Source organism: Ruditapes philippinarum, unplaced genomic scaffold (assembly GCF_026571515.1).
Source record: "Ruditapes philippinarum isolate M1 unplaced genomic scaffold, ASM2657151v2 ctg3130_1_1_1_1, whole genome shotgun sequence".
In the NCBI taxonomy this organism is placed as follows: domain Eukaryota; kingdom Metazoa; phylum Mollusca; class Bivalvia; order Venerida; family Veneridae; genus Ruditapes; species Ruditapes philippinarum.
In genome coordinates this window covers 60,627-80,346 of record NW_026866252.1, presented here as the reverse complement: position 1 = coordinate 80,346, position 19,720 = coordinate 60,627, and positions in this window count along the sequence as shown.

Sequence of the window (19,720 nt, the reverse complement as noted above, 5' to 3'; positions counted from 1 at the left end):
TATGATTTTGATGTTTTGTTTTTTTTTCCTTTTTTTTTCTTTTGTTGTATTGCATTGTATTGTTTTGTAATTGTCTATTTTGTTATGTGAATAATAAATTACCATTAGCACAGTACGTTGCCTATTTTTTTTACATTTTTGAAATGATAAAATACACATATAATGTAAGATATGTCATAATTTCTAATTACTTTAGTGCACAATGTTGATGTATATGATCTGTGGTGTTATGTAATTGTAGTGAAGTTATAAATGATTGACAATATTTCTTGCCTATTTTGCTAAAAAAATGTGCAACAGACATCTTTTTATGTAAATTATAACATGTTGATTTATAATTATAAGTGTTAGTTTTTATGGTAATAAATGTAATATCATGATAATTAATGGTAAAGGATGTATACAACCATTTATAATCTATTTGTATACTTACATTGAATCATCACAGCTATTGACAACAATGGGTTTGGGAGATCCACCAATCGGCAACATTCAAGATAAAGGGTTTCGAATGAAAAGAAAAAAGATCATTTACATGTTCATAATAGTGACAAAGGTTAGGAATGCGAGATTAACAATAAAGGGAAATGTATTCAAATTAAACTTGTATGTCTAATAATAAAACTAATCTACTTTACATCTATCAATAATTAGTCAGTTAGGTGCGTACCTATTCAGTTGTTCCCGCTATCAACAAAATATGTATGTAAACTTCAATTTTTAGGACTTGTGTCATATACATGATATACGTGTATTACCTTTTTCAGTGGTAAAGATTCTGTGCCTTTTGGAGGCTAAAATCGCCACGTACATTCAATCAGGGATGTTACATTTCTGATCTTGGAAGATCATTCAGCACAACATTATTGTTGTGCTTGTGGTATTTTTTAGCTCACCAGAGCCGAAGGCTCAGGGTGAGCTATTAGTATCAAAGGTGGATACTCCGGCGTCCGTCGTCATGCGTCAACAATCGCTTTCTTCTCTGAAACAGCTGGACAGATTTACTTTAAATTTGGTCTGTAGCATCCTTGTGAAGTCACACTTGAATTTGCTCATGCCATTTCAATTGGCCCCTTTTAGGGGTCAGCAGAGCTAAAATTAGAAAAACCTTTAAACATCTTCTACAGAACAAATTGATGGATGATCGCCAAACTTTGTCTGTAGCATTTGTGGGTAGTCTTTTATCAAGTTTGCTCATATTAATGTGATAGGCCCCTGTAAGGGGTCTCTAGGGCTTAAAATAGAAAACCCTTAAAACATCTTCTTCTACAGAACGAATTGATGGATGATCACTTAACTTTGTCTGTAGCATTCTTGGGTAAGGTTTTATCAAGTTTTCTCATATGAATTTGATTGGCCCCTTTTAGGGGCCGCTAAAGCTAAAACTTTAAATGTCTACAGAACTAATCGATGTATGATCACCAAACTTTGTTTTTTGCATTCTCAGTTAGTCTTTTATCAAGTTTGCTAATATTATTTTGATGGTTAAAAATAGAAAAACCTTTAGACATCTTTTTGTACAGAACTTATTGATGGATGATCACCAAACTTTGTCTGTAGCATTCTTGGGTAGTCTTTTATCAAGTTTGCTCATATTAATTTGATTGGCCCCTTTTAGGGGCTGCTATAGCTTAAAATAGAAATACCTTTAAATGTCTTCTTCTACAGCACTAATTGATGGATGTCACCACCATTTGACTGTAGCATTCTAAAATAGTCTTTTGTCAAGTTTGCTCATATGTGTAGTGGAATGCAAAAATGGGGCTTCTTGACGTTGATGTTGTTATCGAGAAAATGCGAAATCTTTGAGGCCACACTGCGCTTAATTATATAATAAATGACTTGTCAACACAAGGGGTCCTGAATAAAAGGCAAAAATAATTTGCTACCATTCATCCTATGACAGCAAGTAAAATTATCACGGGGAAGTTTTTTTACGAGGACCACTGATAACATTTTATTAATTTGATTGGCCCCTTTATCTAAAAATAGAAAAACCTTAAGACATCTTCTTCTAAAACTAATGGATGGATGATCACTTAACTTTGTCTTTAGCATTCTAAGGTATTCTTTATCAAGTTTGCTCATATTAATTTAATTGGTCCCTTTTAGGGGCCCTTAAAGCTAAAAATAGAAAAACCTTTAAACGTCAATTTCTACAGAACTAATTGATGGATGATCACCAACTTTTGTCTGTAGCATTCTTAGGTAGTCTTTTATCAAGTTTGCTAATATTATTTTTATTGGCCCCTTTTTGGTGCTCTAGGGTTAAAAAAAACAGCCTTTTAATGTCTTCTCCTACAGAACGTATTGATGGATGACCACCAGACTTTGTCGGTAGCATTCTCGGGTAGTGTTTTATCAAGTTTGCTCATATTAATTTGATTTGCCCCTTATAGGGGCCACTTAAGCTAAAAATAGAAAAAAACTGTTAAATGTCTATTTCTAGAGAACTAATGGATGGATGATCACTTAACTTTGTCTGTAGCATTCTTGGATAGTTTTTTACCAAGTTTGCTCATATTAATTTGATTGGCCCCTTTTAGGGGCTGCTAAAATTAAAAATAGAAAAACCTTTAAACATATTCTACTTCAGAACTAATTGATGGATGATCACCGCTTAGAGGCCGCTTAAAAGAAGGGGCCTGCTTAAGCTAGAAATAGAAATACCTCTTAATGTCTATTTCTACAGAACTAATGGATGGATGATCACCTTTGTCTGTAGCATTTTTGGGTAATGTTTTATCAAGTTTGCTCACATTAAGTTGATTGGTCTTTTTTAGCGGCTGCTAAAGCTAAAAAAAGAAAACCTGTAAACATCTGCTTCAGAACCAATTGATGGATGATCACCAAATTTTGTCTGTAGCATTATTGGGTAGTCTTTAATTAAGTTTGCTCACATTAATTTGATTAGCCCCTTTTAGGGGCTGCTAAAATTAAAAATAGAAAAACCTTTAAACATATTCTACTTCAGAACTAATTGATGGATGATCACCAAACTTTGTCTGTAGCATTCTTTGGTACTCTTTTATCAAGTTTGCTTATATTATTTTGATTAGGCCCTTTTAGGGGCCACTAAAGCTTAAGATAGAAAAAAACCTTCGAACATCATTTTCTACTGAAATAATTGATAGATGATCACCAAACTTTGTAGCATTCTTTGGTAGTCTTTTATCAAGTTATCAAGATTGCTTATATTAATTTGATAAGCCCCGTTTAATCTAAAACTTAAATGCCCCAGGTCATGCATTTCTTCACATTATTGTTTAAACATATTTTAGGCTCAAATTTAATATTAGAATATTTTGAAATTCCTACACTGAAAAGCAGTTGTTTCTGTTGTGACTCAGGGCCATCATGTCCCTCTTGTTATAATTTTTTTTTTATAATTGTAGCCATTATTATATTTTAATGTGATTTTATATTTATTCTACCCATAAAAATGTTAAAAAAACTGTTGAATTGCTCATGTAGGCATCGATTTATTTTTCTAAGAACACATTTTACAGGCGCGGTGAACTTACTGGAAAGCAATACATGTACTGAAAGTTCCTAAGTAGTTTAAAAATTAACAGTCAAATGCATGGACATTGACATTTGCAGCAGTTTTAAGGAATTATTTCAGACATTTTGAAATCCAGAAACTTTAAAACCAAGAAAGAGGAAGAACGGTTGTTCTAATTGAAGGTGGTGCGAGTTGCAATGTTTTAAGTGTTCGTTTACTTATATTTTCTTTTTGAACAAACAGACTTTTATAAAAGAAATTAAATAAAAATTAGGCCATTTTTAGTAGCCGGCAAATTTTGTGCATTTTCAGGGAACAAGAATGCTGAACATGCACCGCACATCAGTAATATGTCTGTTTCATAAAAACGACTTTCATTTTAATAGTAATTATATTTATCCCATGACTTTTGCTAATTTGCAAATAAAGTACAAAATATTCAAAATACTTTAACTGCCCTGAAATTTTCAAGCAATTATACTCAATAGTTTTTATTTATTTTGGTCGTCAGACCAAACAAATAATGGTAGCGAAATACCCAAAGTAGTCAAAACCGCTTGACGCGCTAAATTCCCTTCATATGTACAGTAACACCGAACAATTAAGAGGAGATAACTGCCTAAAGATTGTCAAATGACAGGGGAATTAATTTTCGTAACGAAAAAATAGTTCCCGATGCTTATAAATATACATGCTTAAATTCAGCTCGATGATCATTTACTTCAGTGTTAAACAACAGGTATATATCGAAATTAATAAGTGTTACAAACTCTAATTTAGAATATGGTATTCTTCAGACTGTTATCTTATCTTATCGAGGGGTTTACACGCTCGCTTTGGAAGCGAGAGGTCTGGAGTTCAGGCTACTCATTCTTTTTTTAAGCCAAATAAACATTGAATTGAATATCAGTGCAGTGTTGCAATTAGTCTTATAGCATATTTGCTATATTTATTACACTGGAAACAGCATTGATGACACTATACAAACAAATTGGTTTATGATTGCACAAACTTCAATTTTCTGACATTCTGAGACCCAAACAAATTCAGCACCTCCTTAACTTTGATTAAAATATTGCGAAAAGGTTACGGGTAGCGTTAGTAAAGTTGTTAAGTATATATCAGTATTCTTTTAATGTTCTGGTTTATTCAGTTTAAATCATCGTGATAGCAACACAATAGTTTAGGTTATTTTAGATGTAACATATCCCACATCAAAGTTAGATAATGTCCATATTTTTTCACTTCTCAGTATGAGATATATATACTCGTGCAAGTTAAGTATTCAGTAAAATATTAATTCATCACCTTTAAAAATTGTTCACATATGTATATTACACTTTTAAAAACATAATTTAGAATTTTCAAGTACAATTATTTTAAATTATACTAGACAAGGTTTCTACAGCTATTTAGCATCTTATGAAAGAAATCTGAGAACACTAGGATCTTTTTCCTTCATTAAAGAAATAATTCATTTCTCATTAAAACTTAGAACATATACAACTGTTTTATCAAAGAGATGAAATGATAGTCAGTCAAACATAAACATTATAGGGTTTGCTATTGTATGACATTGCGTGGTAGAAATAAACAAAAGCAACTTTATATATAAAGTAGGTCTAGAGAATGTTAAATCTTAAAGTCTTGAAAATAATAACGTTTCCTGGTAATAAAACATACATTTATGTCAGTTTCGCAAATTTATAGATTTTATTATATTCAAAGTTTGAAAGGAGATGGGTACCAAATACCGCATAATGATAGCCATTAAACATTGTTAACAGGGAATAAGATGCCTTTTGATTGTTATAGTCGTGAAATTTAAGTTTACAATTTCTTATAAATCAAAATTTAACAGTTTCTGAGCTTTGTTTAAGAAATAAAGAAAGATATAATTTCCTTTTTTTATTTAAAATTTACTTCTTACGATGACTATAAACATGTAGGCAGTGATGTATTGCAGCACGCCTAAAAGGTCATGCAAATTTAAATGAAAGAGAAAATAATTTGAGCCGCGTCACGACAAAACCAACAAAGTGGGTTTGCGACCAGCATGGATGCAGACCAGCCTGCGCATCTGTGCATTCTGATCAGGATCCATGCTGTTCGCTGTCAGTTTCTCCACTTGTAATAGAGTTGGTAAGCGAAAAAAACTTAAAAGCATGAAACCAGCTATTCTATTTCACTCATGGCTACGCCACTCGTAAAAATATTGCATCGGATAAATATTTCATGAACGGGAAGGGCTTGAAACTTGGGGTCGGTCTCATTTGGAAGCATAATATAAACGTGAAATAGTGATAAAAGTTTTTTTTAATTGTCTGGACAATTGTTTTCACAACGGCCCGGGTAGTGAATCCCTTGCTCGTAGGCTCGAATCTGGAGTTTCCGGTCTTCTCTTAACTTATAGTATATTTTTAAAGGGGGTCATAATTTACATTTTATTTTTGTTGTTTGACACTTTTAAGATGAAAACAGTTTTTTTATCAATCAGGTCATATTTTTTTCCCAGGTCCGATACTAGTGCCTGTATTCCTAAGATACAAAACGGAAGTATAAAATATGGCTAAAGTGACTATGCATAAGATAAATGAGTGTTATACAAGCTTCTCTAAAGATATCAAATGTTACAAAGATATTTTATAAACAAGTAAAATCTACTAAACGTGAAAAAGTAAAAACGTCCGGAACATGACTCTGTCCATACAGTACTGCATACATTGCTTTACCATATCTCTTTTTAAGTAATGAAATTTTACTAAATGATGCAAAATTATATTGCGAAGTTAATGGTAAACTCTGAAATGAGTATATAATTTATGTAAGGAAAAAACGATAGACAAAGCAATATGAACTGCGTCGTATCCACACAGTATTAAAATTCTGCTCCGCTTCCGTACAAAATAGTTGTGCAATCAACATATACCAAACGAAGGGGAAATAGTGTAGCGTGTTAATACATATATCTGGTTTTCAGTGACGTGAAAAAATAAAATGAGTTATAAACAAAAACATACGTTTTTCGTTCCAAGATGGCGGCGTTTGTTTACATTTTGTTGGATACGACGCAGTTTTGATTCCCAGCCCTGTTTGATGTATTAGGAAGAAAAATTTACAAATGAGTCTAATCGACATATCGGTAAAAATATCGCAGGATTTTCATTAGTGAGCCAATTGCATTACGCAAGAAAAATCTAAATCATGTTTTATCATTTGAGGACATCTTAAAACAATTTTTTTATCGTGTTTATTATAATCTATTGAATACAGAAAAATGTCCTTTCTTTGCCTTAGAACTTTAAATTTAAAAATCTTATTTGAACTACTTGGAAAAAAACAATGATAGTTTCATTAAAAAATTGATGCACAGCTGCTTGTGAAGATGAGAACACTACCTATACCCTACCCTTCCCTATAATACCCTACCATACCCTATAATACCCTACCCTTTAATACCCTACCCTACCCTATAATACCCTACCCTACCCTATAATACCCTACCCTACCCTACTAAATTATTTATCATACCGAATGGATGAAAGTTTAACTAAAAAGAGACGAAATGAATGTCTTAACTCATTCTTTTTTATGTAAAAGTGTCACAGTATAAAAGACAAAATGATTAACGCAATCATTCAACACTAAACATTTAAAGCGGTGTTGAAATACACTTGTATTATATATAACAGTGACGGTTATAAATCTATTTCTAACATGTATTAAGGCATGCTGCTATTTATTAATGTATTTGTTTTAAAATGATATACGGGGATAATACACGTTTGATATTTCATTTTGTTTATGTTCTTGAATTATACTTCAAAACATTAATATTATTAACCAGTAAGAAATGCATACACAGATTATTTCATCCAATCAAATGGGTGTAAGATAAGCTTGTGCGGATAATTTCATCCAATCAAATATGTGAAAGCACTCTAACCAGGCTAGTCTGTCAACATTTAAATACAACACTGATTTGAACTTTATTATAGTGACGCTTCTGTCGCTAGCGAAACGAAAATGTTGTTGTTTTATCGGTTATTCATAACTTTGCAGATCATTGCTACTGCGGGAATTCACTACTCCCAGTCTTCTGAATTAAAAAGTTTCTCGGATATTTTAGGATTTTCCATGGAAAAATATGAAAAGCAAATGTTCGATGTTTGCCCATTTACAGACTTTTGTACCAAACCTAAGCGTGCCAATTTTGATGATGAAGGGAACAGCAGACAAATTTATCAGTGTTGTCCACAGTGCTCATGTAAGCCAAACTGCTTCTTAAGCCTAAGCTGTTGTATCGACGCACTGATATCGACAGATCTAACTTATAGCTTAAACATAGCAGAACATATCAGATGTACCACAACGGATATGAAACCAAGCAAAAAAGTGGGTCACATGTATAAAATAGTAGTATCTTGTCCAGGTGATGATGGCAAAAAACAATCGTGTGAAAAACCTATTGACGAAAACACACGACCTGAAGACATTGTGATAGTTTCAAGTAAAGACGATCTCGTCATTTTCTGGAACGAAGATTGTGCGAGATGTCATGGCATTACTGATAATGATCTAATCAGGCAATAAATATTCCTAAATTTTGAGTTTGAATATTTCTTGCATATCAGACAGGTTTATCTACCGTTTACAACGGGGCTAGAAAACTCTATCTTACAACCCCAATGTAAGACAAGTCGCGTTCTTGTCATTGCTATGAATTGCGTTATTAGGATGACGTCATTTTACCGTTATGAATGAAGTTGTAAGTTCATGCGCTGCCATTAGAAAAAATGCGTTATGAGAATATATTCAGTTTTCATTTATAAGTTCTGTTCCGAAAATAATTGACATGTAATATGCAAGAAGAGAATCAAACACTGGTTATCGGTACAGATGGGAATATCTTGCTCTCGGGTAACTGTTTAGCGGAAACTCGTAAGAGCCTCGTAACAACCGTAAGCAGTTACCTTCCAGCTAGATATTCCGGACGGTACGGCAGCCAGTGTTAGATTCTTATAATCTTACCATAGTTTAAATATCCAATCTTCACTATTTTGAAGCCAGTCTGACTAAAGTTCAGATCAGTAGATCTAATGACGACCTATAGATATGTTTCGCTTTCGATTTCTTTTTAATTCGGATTTCCTATGCAATCTTGAGAACTGTTAAAATACCGTTATCGGTTGAAGTTAAACAAATTGTTGATTTTTGTTAGAAAAAGAAAACATGTGTATAGTAATTTTTACCAAGTTAACTTGAAATAATAGACTAAATTTTAATGGCCAGGTTACCAAGTTAACTTGAAATAATAGACTAAATTTTAATGGCCAGGTTACCTGTCGGCTAAATGGACAACGCCATGTTTGTTCTCGAAATCGTGAAAACTACCTACTCAGTATTCAAGGGGGAGAAGCACGCTGTCGTTGACTGCCAAAAAGTAGGGTTTTCCCCATTTTCTATGAAATTCGTGATGTTCTAATGTAAAAGTACATATAACCACGAATTTATATTACATATTTCATGATGTTTCGTCCCGTACTTCATCTGAAATGCGCGTCACCAGATTCGAAGCGAGAGAATTTTCCACCGGGTTGATCGTGGTAATGTACGGCTTTTTCTCTATAATTCACTGTTTCTTTTACCTATAATTTATTGTTTATTAACGGTTAACTCGACATCTCGGGATGTTTCTGCACCTTACGGCCTCGCCATTTTTTAGCAGAAACATCCCTTGATGTCGCCCCAGCCAGTGTTATATCCTCGTAACTAACTCGTTTCATGTACTATAACTATTACTAAATAAGAAAGTTTCTGTTTATTTGACGGGCGGTAAATATTGAAACTCTACCATTTAGCGTGACGTTGTGCCACTATGACGTCAGATATATTTACGTGACATAGCCTTACAGTTTTTTTTTATTAAAGTGGACAGTAGACATTTTATTTTATTCCAATAGGCTTTAAAGCCGATGAGGACATAAAACGTGCACAATAACGAACAGTTTATATAAACATATATCAAAAATCATGAAAAAATTCGGAGAAGATCAATTTTGATTGATAAAGCAAAATACAAGTCGAAATTTTCTAAAGTAGTTACATAATAAACATTTTCATATCAAAATTGATCTTTAAACCACTAACTTGTAGGTCTCTTGTATATACATATGCATACACACATATACATGTACATATGTACATACAAAAAACATACATTGCATGAACCATAAATGCAAAATTGTTGTATATAATTCGATTTTTAATATATAAACGCAATTACCATATGTTTATACATATATCATAAAAAATGAAGGTCCCTTCGCATCAATTGGAGATTTCATAATTCTAAATGAAAGGAACGTCATAATTTGATCAAAACAATTACATGCAAGAATTTGCCTATCATATTCTGGCGTTTTTTTCCACAAATGTCCCAACAAAAACAATAAGATTTTTATGCCCCCACAATATGGGAGCATATAGCGTTGCACTTGTCCGTCCGTCCGTCCGTCAGTCAGTCCGTCCGTACGTCCCGAAATCTTGAGAATGCAACTCCTCTTAAATCGGATGGCAGATTTTGCTTAAACATACAGGGATGAACAACCTTAATGTGTAGATGGTAGTAAAGGAAGGAATTTTCGCTGCGACCAAATGTAACAAAATTATGGCCCTTTGTTGATTTTTTCACTAGATACTATGTAGAAATTTTGTGAACGCAACTCCTCTTAAACCGGATGGCAGATTTTGCTTAAACTCCCAGGGATGAACAACCTTAAGGTGTAGATGGTTGTAAAGGAAGGAATTTTTGCTGCGACCAAATTTTACAGAATTATGGCCCTTTGTTGATTTTTTCACTATATACTTTGTAGAAATTTTGTGAATACAACTCCTCTTAAACCGGATGGCAGATTTTGCTTAAACTCCCAGGGATGAACAACCTTAATGTGAAGATGGTAGTAAAGGAAGGAATTTTTGCTGCGACCAAATTTTACAGAATTATGGCCCTTTGTTGATTTTTTCAATATATACTATGTAGAAATTTTGTGAACGCAACTCCTCTTAAACCGGATGGCAGATTTTATTTTAACTTCCGGGGATTAACAACTATTCACAACAATTATGGCCCTTTGTTGATTTTTAGTTTTCAACTTGTGGCACATGTAGTCCAAAAATATATTACCTAGAGTCATAAGATTGACAGAACAGTGGCGTGTGGGGGCATCCGTGTCCTCTGGACACATTTCTAGTTAATACATAAACGCAATTACCATATGTTTATACACATATCCTAAAAAATCAAGGTCCTTTCGCATCAATTGGGTATTTCATAATTGTAAATGAAAGGAACGTCGTAATTTGATCAAAGAAATTACATGCAAGAATTTGCCTATCATATTCTGGCGTTTTTTTTTACACAAACGCCCCAACAAAAACAATAATTTCTTTAAAAAAAAGTATTGCAGGTATCAGCAATGAAAGATTGACTTTGGAATTTGCTTATTAATTTCCAGTGTTAAATATAACGTTTCAAATCGGATTTGGATTTCGATGTTTTTATCCATGCCAGAAAACCCGTCTGAAACCTTAAATGCCAGACCGCTTAGATAACGTCATTATCTTTATGAAAGAACGGTTTAAAAAATGATTACGCTTCTCTTAAACTAGTGTTTACGAAGTATATGTTAGTGTTTACCCGTGTTGTTCTACAGAAATTAAAAACTTCGACGGAAGCGTTAGCGACCGGAGAATATTTCTTATTTCTATATGTTACGGTTTGAACTTACTTTATTTCGTCACTATACCTGTCCATTTGCACAAACGCGGTTCTATGAAGCACTATGAAAAATAAAAGGCTGCTATGAATGGACTTTGATATATCATCGACTTATATTCTACTATGAAAATTTACACAAAGAATGTTTAAGAAATACAGCGCTTTAATTGGATGACAAATAAAGCGGGGACACTAATAATATCTATTTCAGTTTCTTTATTTGGTTCTACACATCCTGTAATGTCTTGTAAACATAACTTTTCTATTATATAAAAAATCACTTAATCAGAAAAAAATGCGCCGTACGTTATCATTGATATTTTGTGCGCCATACGTATCATTTCCAGAGAATGCCCCGATATTAATATTTTCAGCGGTTATTCTAGCCAGTATGGGCATGAATGCTTAGATGACGACATATTACAACTTTTTAAGGTCAGTGGTTTCAGTAAATTGACATATGTGTAAACTAAACAGTGAATTTTAGAGAAAAAGCCATATGTTACCACGATCAAACCGATGGAAAATTCTCTCGCTTCGAATCTGGTGACGCGCATTTCAGATGAAGTACGGGACGAAACATCATGAAATAAAATCCTGTGTGCCAGGAAATTTGTGGAGAAGGTTTATTATATCACGGATTTATATTACATTATTTATGTAATATAAATCCGTGGTTATATGTACTTTTACATTAGAACATCACGAATTTCATAGAAAAAAGGGTAAAACCTACGTTTTGGCTGCATCCGCCATCTTGTTTGTTTGGGTAACGAACGGCGTGAGTATTGGTTTTCCCAGGGCCACATAGCTTTCAAAAGCTCGCCGATGATTGGCTGTGTGACACGCCACCAGAAATGGTTTCGTATCAGCTAAAAGCGGTGCGTTATTTAGAGCTAGTTTTAATCAGATTGCTTTGATGCGTACATAAGAAGAAACGTTTTTCTCATTTTGGTCATATTTCTATTCCGCTCAGCACTTAAGGAGTCAAACCTATTGTCTTGTTTATCTAATTCTGTACAGTGTCAATTGCCAAACTTTTATATAGTAGACTTACTATTTGCTCCGCTTTAATTTAACTATCATTTAATATGCATGACTTACAATTAAAAATCTCCCGTGTGCTAATACTTGTTCCGCTTTATTTTTGATAAATTATAAATGATATTTATATTGATAATTTCAGATGGAAGTTTTCTGTAAGAAGATGTAAAGATGACCCGTACTCCATGGGTTTGGAAGGTAAAGAGTTGTTTTCCTACGCAATGGTAAATTGTATAGTTTTCTCCGAACCACCAGATGGCATTGATGTTTCAGAGTTAAATTGTAGGGGCCCACGTATCCAAAGTTCTGACAACTGTGAAATACTTGACGATACCGAACTTGGGCAACTGTGTGACAACAACATGTGTACGTTGAGAATTATTTAACACTTGTTTCATTTAATATGATTTAGGTTTCAATGTTTCAAAGTGTTACCACAGGTGGCAGTATTAGTGTTTGGACACCCCACCCCTATCTGCCCCTGGACCCCTACTACAACCCTGAAAAAAATAATTCAACACTCTACGGCTTACTATAAGGTACAAAATACATTTAATATGTTTTAATGGTTAAAACATGCACCTTGTAATGGCCCATTTGATGAAACTTTGCTTTATAAACACTTTATTTTAACATACAAATAAATTTGTCTGGGTTCACACAAATGAATAATCTCATTTTTATTTATTGTATTGCAAACCTGCTATTATAGACCAACTCATTTTTCCATTACCATTATATTAACACTTTACTTACATTGTTATAAACTAAACATATGGTTGTATTTTTGGCTTGAGGCTTTAGTAGCATATTGAATTTATCAACTAGTTTTGAATTGATATCTAATAAAGCTCAGACTGTGCAAAAAGCACCTTTTTTCCAGAGTACTTTCGAAATTAATGACAACACTTATAAAAGGTAAGAAAATATCAGATACAAACATGAATTGTAACAAAATTCTTAACAATTGTCAATTTATTTTTCAGTATCAACATTCGACATGGACACTTATATTATCGAATTTCGGGTTAAAAATTTTTTTTGCATATTTTGCTTCGTACCGAAAAACCACACATTTCCTGAAAAATGCCTTAGGGATGTAACACAGGGTGTGTTTGTCTCTCTGAATTATATACTAAATCTCGATCTAAATGCTTATGGCGAGGATGATGACAACGACCCTTACACATATATTGATCTGAATAAAACGTGTGATGAAAATGAAATCAGAGATACATTCTTTGTAAGTACAGAAATTTTGTCAATACAAACATCTTAAATGCCATATCTTACTTCCTTGGTGAAATTTTAGCATTAAACATTTTTTTAAGTTTGAAAATACATATACCGAAAATTAATCAAAACTTATTTTTTCTATAAAAACTATTATATGGAATTATAAAAGGCAAAATAGGTCAATTAGAGATTTCGTACCCGTACAAAGATTAAGAGACAGACGTACAAACAATTTTCAAAGGTTGCATCATAACAATGATTTTTCTTTTTTCAGGGCAAATGCAGGCGACTGAAGTGTCCGTTTCCAAACGTCACAAAACACAATGGTTGTAAAAAACCTCAAGCTATTCCTATCAATCCGACGCTTACACTTTCCTTTACGATACATATAAAACAAACCATCTATGCTAATTTGATTTTCCGGAGCAAGTTTATGCTAAGTGTTGAGGATTTTATTCGAATATCAAACTTGACTGACTGCACTTACATAAAATTTATACAAAGTTACTATATTTCTAAATCAAAACGTGTTCTTGACTTCATAGTAGTCGATGCATACATTGATAGGACCAGGTCTTGTGGCACAAATTATCTACAAAATATCTTTTCTGCAAATACATTTTCTGAATACGGGAATGAATCGTTTTCCGTATATAATGTCACTGTTAAAAACTTTACATTGATTTCTAACTTTCCGATCCCGTCAGATTTTTCAAACTTGTCTTTGATAAGAGGAAAAGAATTATATGACATCGTAACCTACTTTACTCCTACCAATTTAAAGTTGACTAGTAACCAATTTTCTAAATTCTATTTCGTTAAAACTGAATCCCTCCCTTGTCCATACATTTATTTGCTAGAAACAGAATACAAAAGGATTGCATCAATAAATAAATTTTCAACTTGGATTCAACAAGGCAAAAAAGGTCACTATGAATCAAATATAATGGATGGTTTTATATCAAGAGAATACTATATTAATAATGAATCTATAACTTTGTATTTTGTATGCTATGAAACCTTTATATCATTAACTCAAAAATCGCCGATTACAAAAACCAGTAGTTATTCAATAAAAGGACTGATAACCCTTATTTTATCGTCTCTGTCAATAATATGTATACTTATATGTCTTGTGGTATATTCCATGTCGGCAAACACACAATCTCTACCAAGCAAAGTGTTCAGGCTAGCTTTATGCCATGTATTACTTGCACAGGTGATATTTCAGTTTGGAGTCGAAAGACCATCACTTCCTTTTCAAGTATGTGCTTTCATTGGAGGATTTATACATTTTATCTGGCTTTCTGCTGTTTTCCTTTTGAGTGCCTTTTGCGTTTTAGTTGCTGCAAAATTACAGGCTGTAAGAAATGACACCGAAGCAGATAAATACGGCTTGGTAAGAGTACTACTATTTGTATATGGTTTGTCTGCTTGCTTTGCTGCTGCAAATGTGACATACTCTAAGGTTAAAAATGACACAATCGGATACGGACGTTTACTCTGTTACATCGACGAAGCTTCCATGCGGTTATTTCTTTTTGCACTCCCTATATTCTGCACTGTCGTTGTTAACTGTTTTGTTTATCTCTATATTATTATCACAATAAAATCAACAACCAATATGGCCGGAAGGAAATCACGTGATGTTACATACGCCACTGTATATTTTAGGCTACTTTTGCTGACGGGGATAACATGGATGTTTGGACTCCTTAATGAATATTTTGAATCTGATGTTCTTGATTATTGTTTCATTGTACTAATAGGGGGACAAGGAATTTTCCTATTTGCTGCATTTCATGCTGCACGACTTACTTCTAAATTAAAAAGAATATGCTTAAATAAGCAAGGTACCGATGAAAATCTGGAGAATCAGAACGACAAAAATCAAACCAAAAATAAAATAACAAAAACTCAAAATCAAACTGTAGATACAAACTTGAATGCTTCAGATTAAGGCAAATATTCAAAAACGGTAAACCTTAGCACTTTTAAGTGCTGAAAATTGAGTACTGCTAAAGCCAGTGCTAGGGGTGTGAGGGGTGTTGCACTTTTTCAATATCCCTCATGTACAGACTGAATAAAAACGACCCTGTAGTTTTCATGTAAGTTTGCTTTTATTGATGTTTCTGAGGGATAACTTTTTCCAGATATTTATGATGGATCTTCTGTTCTTACCCTGACATGATTTCATTAATTTCTTGGTCCTGTAAATATTTTGTACTCTTCTCTGAATAATGTTACGTTTTCAAGCTTTATTAAATAGCATATATTTTTCAGCATTCAAATAACTCACTTTTTCGTAATTTAAACTGTACATGTACTCGTTTATCGTATATGTCTTCGCAATCAATTGATTTGTGTAATCTGAATTATTTCATCAAAAGTTTTCAAAGCAATCTGTATTTAATTATGAACATTTTGTTACATCTTATTATTTTAACACATATTTTAAGTACACTTATTGCAACTGGCTTAGAATTGTTCATCTGGACCAGTTCACCAAATGCTTAAGATGCAGTAGTAGACTATGATGTGAAACGGTTTTGTGTACTCTGTAAGTTTTTTTTGTAAGAGCTCTTGGACGTCGGTGGATATATAAAGTAACGGTATAAAGATTTTCATGTAATTTTGTTGTGATTTTGTTGTGATTAATGCTTTCGAGGGATCACACTTGATCCAGATTTTAATATTGTAATATCGTTACTGTAAATGTAAGTGGACTTATGAAGTGAAGTAAACACACACACACACGCACGCACGCACGCACGCGCGCGCGCACGCACGCACAAAATATCTGAATGTTACTACTGTTTTCCATAACAACTATATCAGGCAGACTATAGTCTATTGTGCTGAATGATATTTTTTCAATTAATTTTTAAAAAGTTAGGATATGTGCTTTCTCTGGTGGTTGAATCTCCTAATTTTACTATTCAGCTAGTTGTTGTAATGCTTGAAATAATGTACGGAGGGGTATGTGAGATCTTCCTCCACCATTAAAGCAGGAGAGTCACCAAATTATCTTTAAAAAGTACCAATATGACATAAAAGTAAAACCAAACCAACAAAAGAAAAAGATAAATATGTGTGGTATTTTTTATGTTATTTTAACTGTTAGAAGTAGAGGAATACCGTACACTTAGGTTGTCATGCCACACCATACGTATTGTTATAGCATTCCTATGATATGTTTCTTTTTTTATATCAGACTTAGTACTACCGGTATCTGTTTTATCTGTTTTGTAAAAATATGTTTTTATTGTTTTTATATATTGTCAGTTGTCAATCAGATTGTAGTTGTCAAATAAATACGTAAAATTGCACTAAGCATACAGGTGTTTCTTGTTTTCCTTGTTTCATATATTGGCATTAACTTGATTAAGTTACTGTCCTTTATTGAAAATTTTGATGAAATACTAGAGAAAAAATGATAGTTCATTTGTATGGTACCCGAAGGGTGAGCATATAGTCGCCGCTTTGTCGCCGCTTTGTCTGTCCGTCTGTCTGCCCGCTCTCACGGGACAGTAATACTATGCCTAGAAGGACAATAGGTAACTTTTCTTTTTCTTTGATGTAATTCTTTCCGTAATGCTTTTATGTGGCTATATTTTTGTGTGGCTAAAAAGAACAATAGAGTAGCCACATTGTTTTTTTTTCTGTCCCGTTAGAACTCCGTTCGTCCGCTTTTTTTTGTCCGGGACATAACTCTAAAACAACAAGAGGTATCAACATGAAACTTTGTAGATAGATAGATCTCATTGGGTAGATGTACAATGCATAAAAACGTAACTCTGCCCTGCCTTATTTTGGAGTTATTGTTCTTTGTTCATTTTACACTTTGAAATTCGTAAGGGACATAACACTAAAACTATAAGAGATATCAACATGAAATTTTATAGGTAGATAGATATCATTGAGTAGAAATAGAGTGCCAAAGAACCATAACTCTGCCCTGCCTAATTTTTAAGTAATTGCCCTTTGTTTAATTTGAACATTGTCCTGGACATAACTCTGAAACAACAAGAGGTATCAACATGGAACTTTGTAGGAAGATAGATCTCATTAGGTAAAAATAGAGGCAAAACCCCCCGCCGTCACTCTGCCTTGCCAATTTTGGATTAAAGCCCTTTGATTTTCATACTTTGAACTTTGTCCGCGACATTACTCTGAAACTATTACATATATCAACATGAAACTTTGTAGGTAGATAGATCTCATTAGGAAAAAATGCTGTGCAAAACAACAACGACAAAAAAAAACAAACAATAACTCTGCCTTGCCTAATTTTGAAGCTATCGCCCTTTGTTCATATGTTCACCGGGACATACCTCTGAAACCATAAAAGGTATCAATAAGAAACTTTGAAAGTAGTTAGATCTCATAAAATAGAATTGCAGTGCAAAAGAACCGTAACTCTTCTTTGCTAAATTTTGGAGTTATTGCCCTTTGTTTATTTTTACACTAACATTAACTAGGAAAAAACTATGAAAGTATAAGAGTTATGAACAAGAAACATTGTAGGAAGATATATTTCATTGGGTAGATGTGCAGTGCACAAGAACAATAACTCTGCCTTGCCTAGTTTTGGAGTTATTTCCCTTTGTTTATTTTTACACTTTGAACTTTGTCCGGGACATAATGCTCATACTATAGGAGAGATAACAACAAGAAACTTTGTAAACTTTGCCCGGGACATTAATGTGAAATTTCAAGAGGTATCAACAAGAAACTTAGTCGGCAGATAGATCTCAATGGGTAGAAGTGCGGTGCAAAAGAAACGTTACTCTGCTTTGCCTAGTTTTAGAATTATTGCACTTTGAACTTTGTCCGGGACATAATGTGAAAATACAAGAGGTATACTTTTCTCAGTCCAAAACCTATTCGGGGAACATTAGCAGGTTCAATCGGCTCTTGTTCCATATGAATTTATTGTTTCATACTAAGGGGATAAATGTCAGGCACATGATTTTCAATTTGTTGGTTATGGAGTACAATGAATTGTTTTGTTTTTGTGGAGATGGAATTGTGTGGACGGAGGAGAGGGGATAGGGGTCAGAAAGGACATTTTTTGAGTCTTTTGAATTCAATCATGGATTGTCTGCTTTTGTGAAAAAATGCAGAAATTATCTTTAAGCAGTCAGAATAAGATTTTCCGTTTTTATCTGAAATATATAGATTGACCTATTTACGAAAATCATGAAAATAAGATAATTATTTTGCAGTTACCACACCTGTATTGCAGGGTTACCTTGGCGTTAAAATATTAAAGGGAAGTGACTTCTTCTTTCTAGAAAAAATAATGAGAAGAAGAAGTGTTGCTAGCGGGCTACAACATACATATAGATATTTTTGCATGTAAATAATATATATACACGACATTAAAAATAACATTGTATTATACAAATATTTAGCATACGTTAGAATAAATAACATATGACATGCACACGAACACCAAGGATAGCACAAAAAGACTCTAATTTCCATTCTGGTCCCCATATCAGTGATAGGGGTTTTAAGTTTCATTACAAGAAATTGTGATACGAACATTTGTCAAATTTTCATGAATAACACCATTTGGCATGTAATATGGCACAAATAAATGTAAACTGATTTGGTTTTAAACTGGAGATTTAACAATGTATGAGTCTATTTTAACTTTCTTTTAACACTATTATATCACTTTGTTCTATCAACTGATATAATAACTCAACAAAATGTGGTTTTAGCTATAGAGATAATCAAAATACACTCACTTTTACCAGATTTTATTGATCAATTATATATTCAGCTTTAGAAGGGTTATCCTACTCACCCGGGCGCCGTGGTAGACATAGTACTTTGCTTAAAGATTTGCATTATTAATCACCAAAGATAATTGAGCCGCGTCACGACAAAACCAACATAGTGCGTTTGCGACCAGCATGGATCCAGACCAGCCTGCGCATGGACACCTTCTGATCAGGATCCATGCTGTTCGCTTACAAACCCTATTGCAAGTAGAGAAACTTATAGGGAACAGCGTGGATTCTGATCATACTGCGCGGATGCGCAGGCTGGTCTGGATCCATGCTGGTCGCAAACCCATTATGTTGGTTTGGTCATGACGCGGCTCATATCATATTAATCATTGTAATTTCACACATTAATTT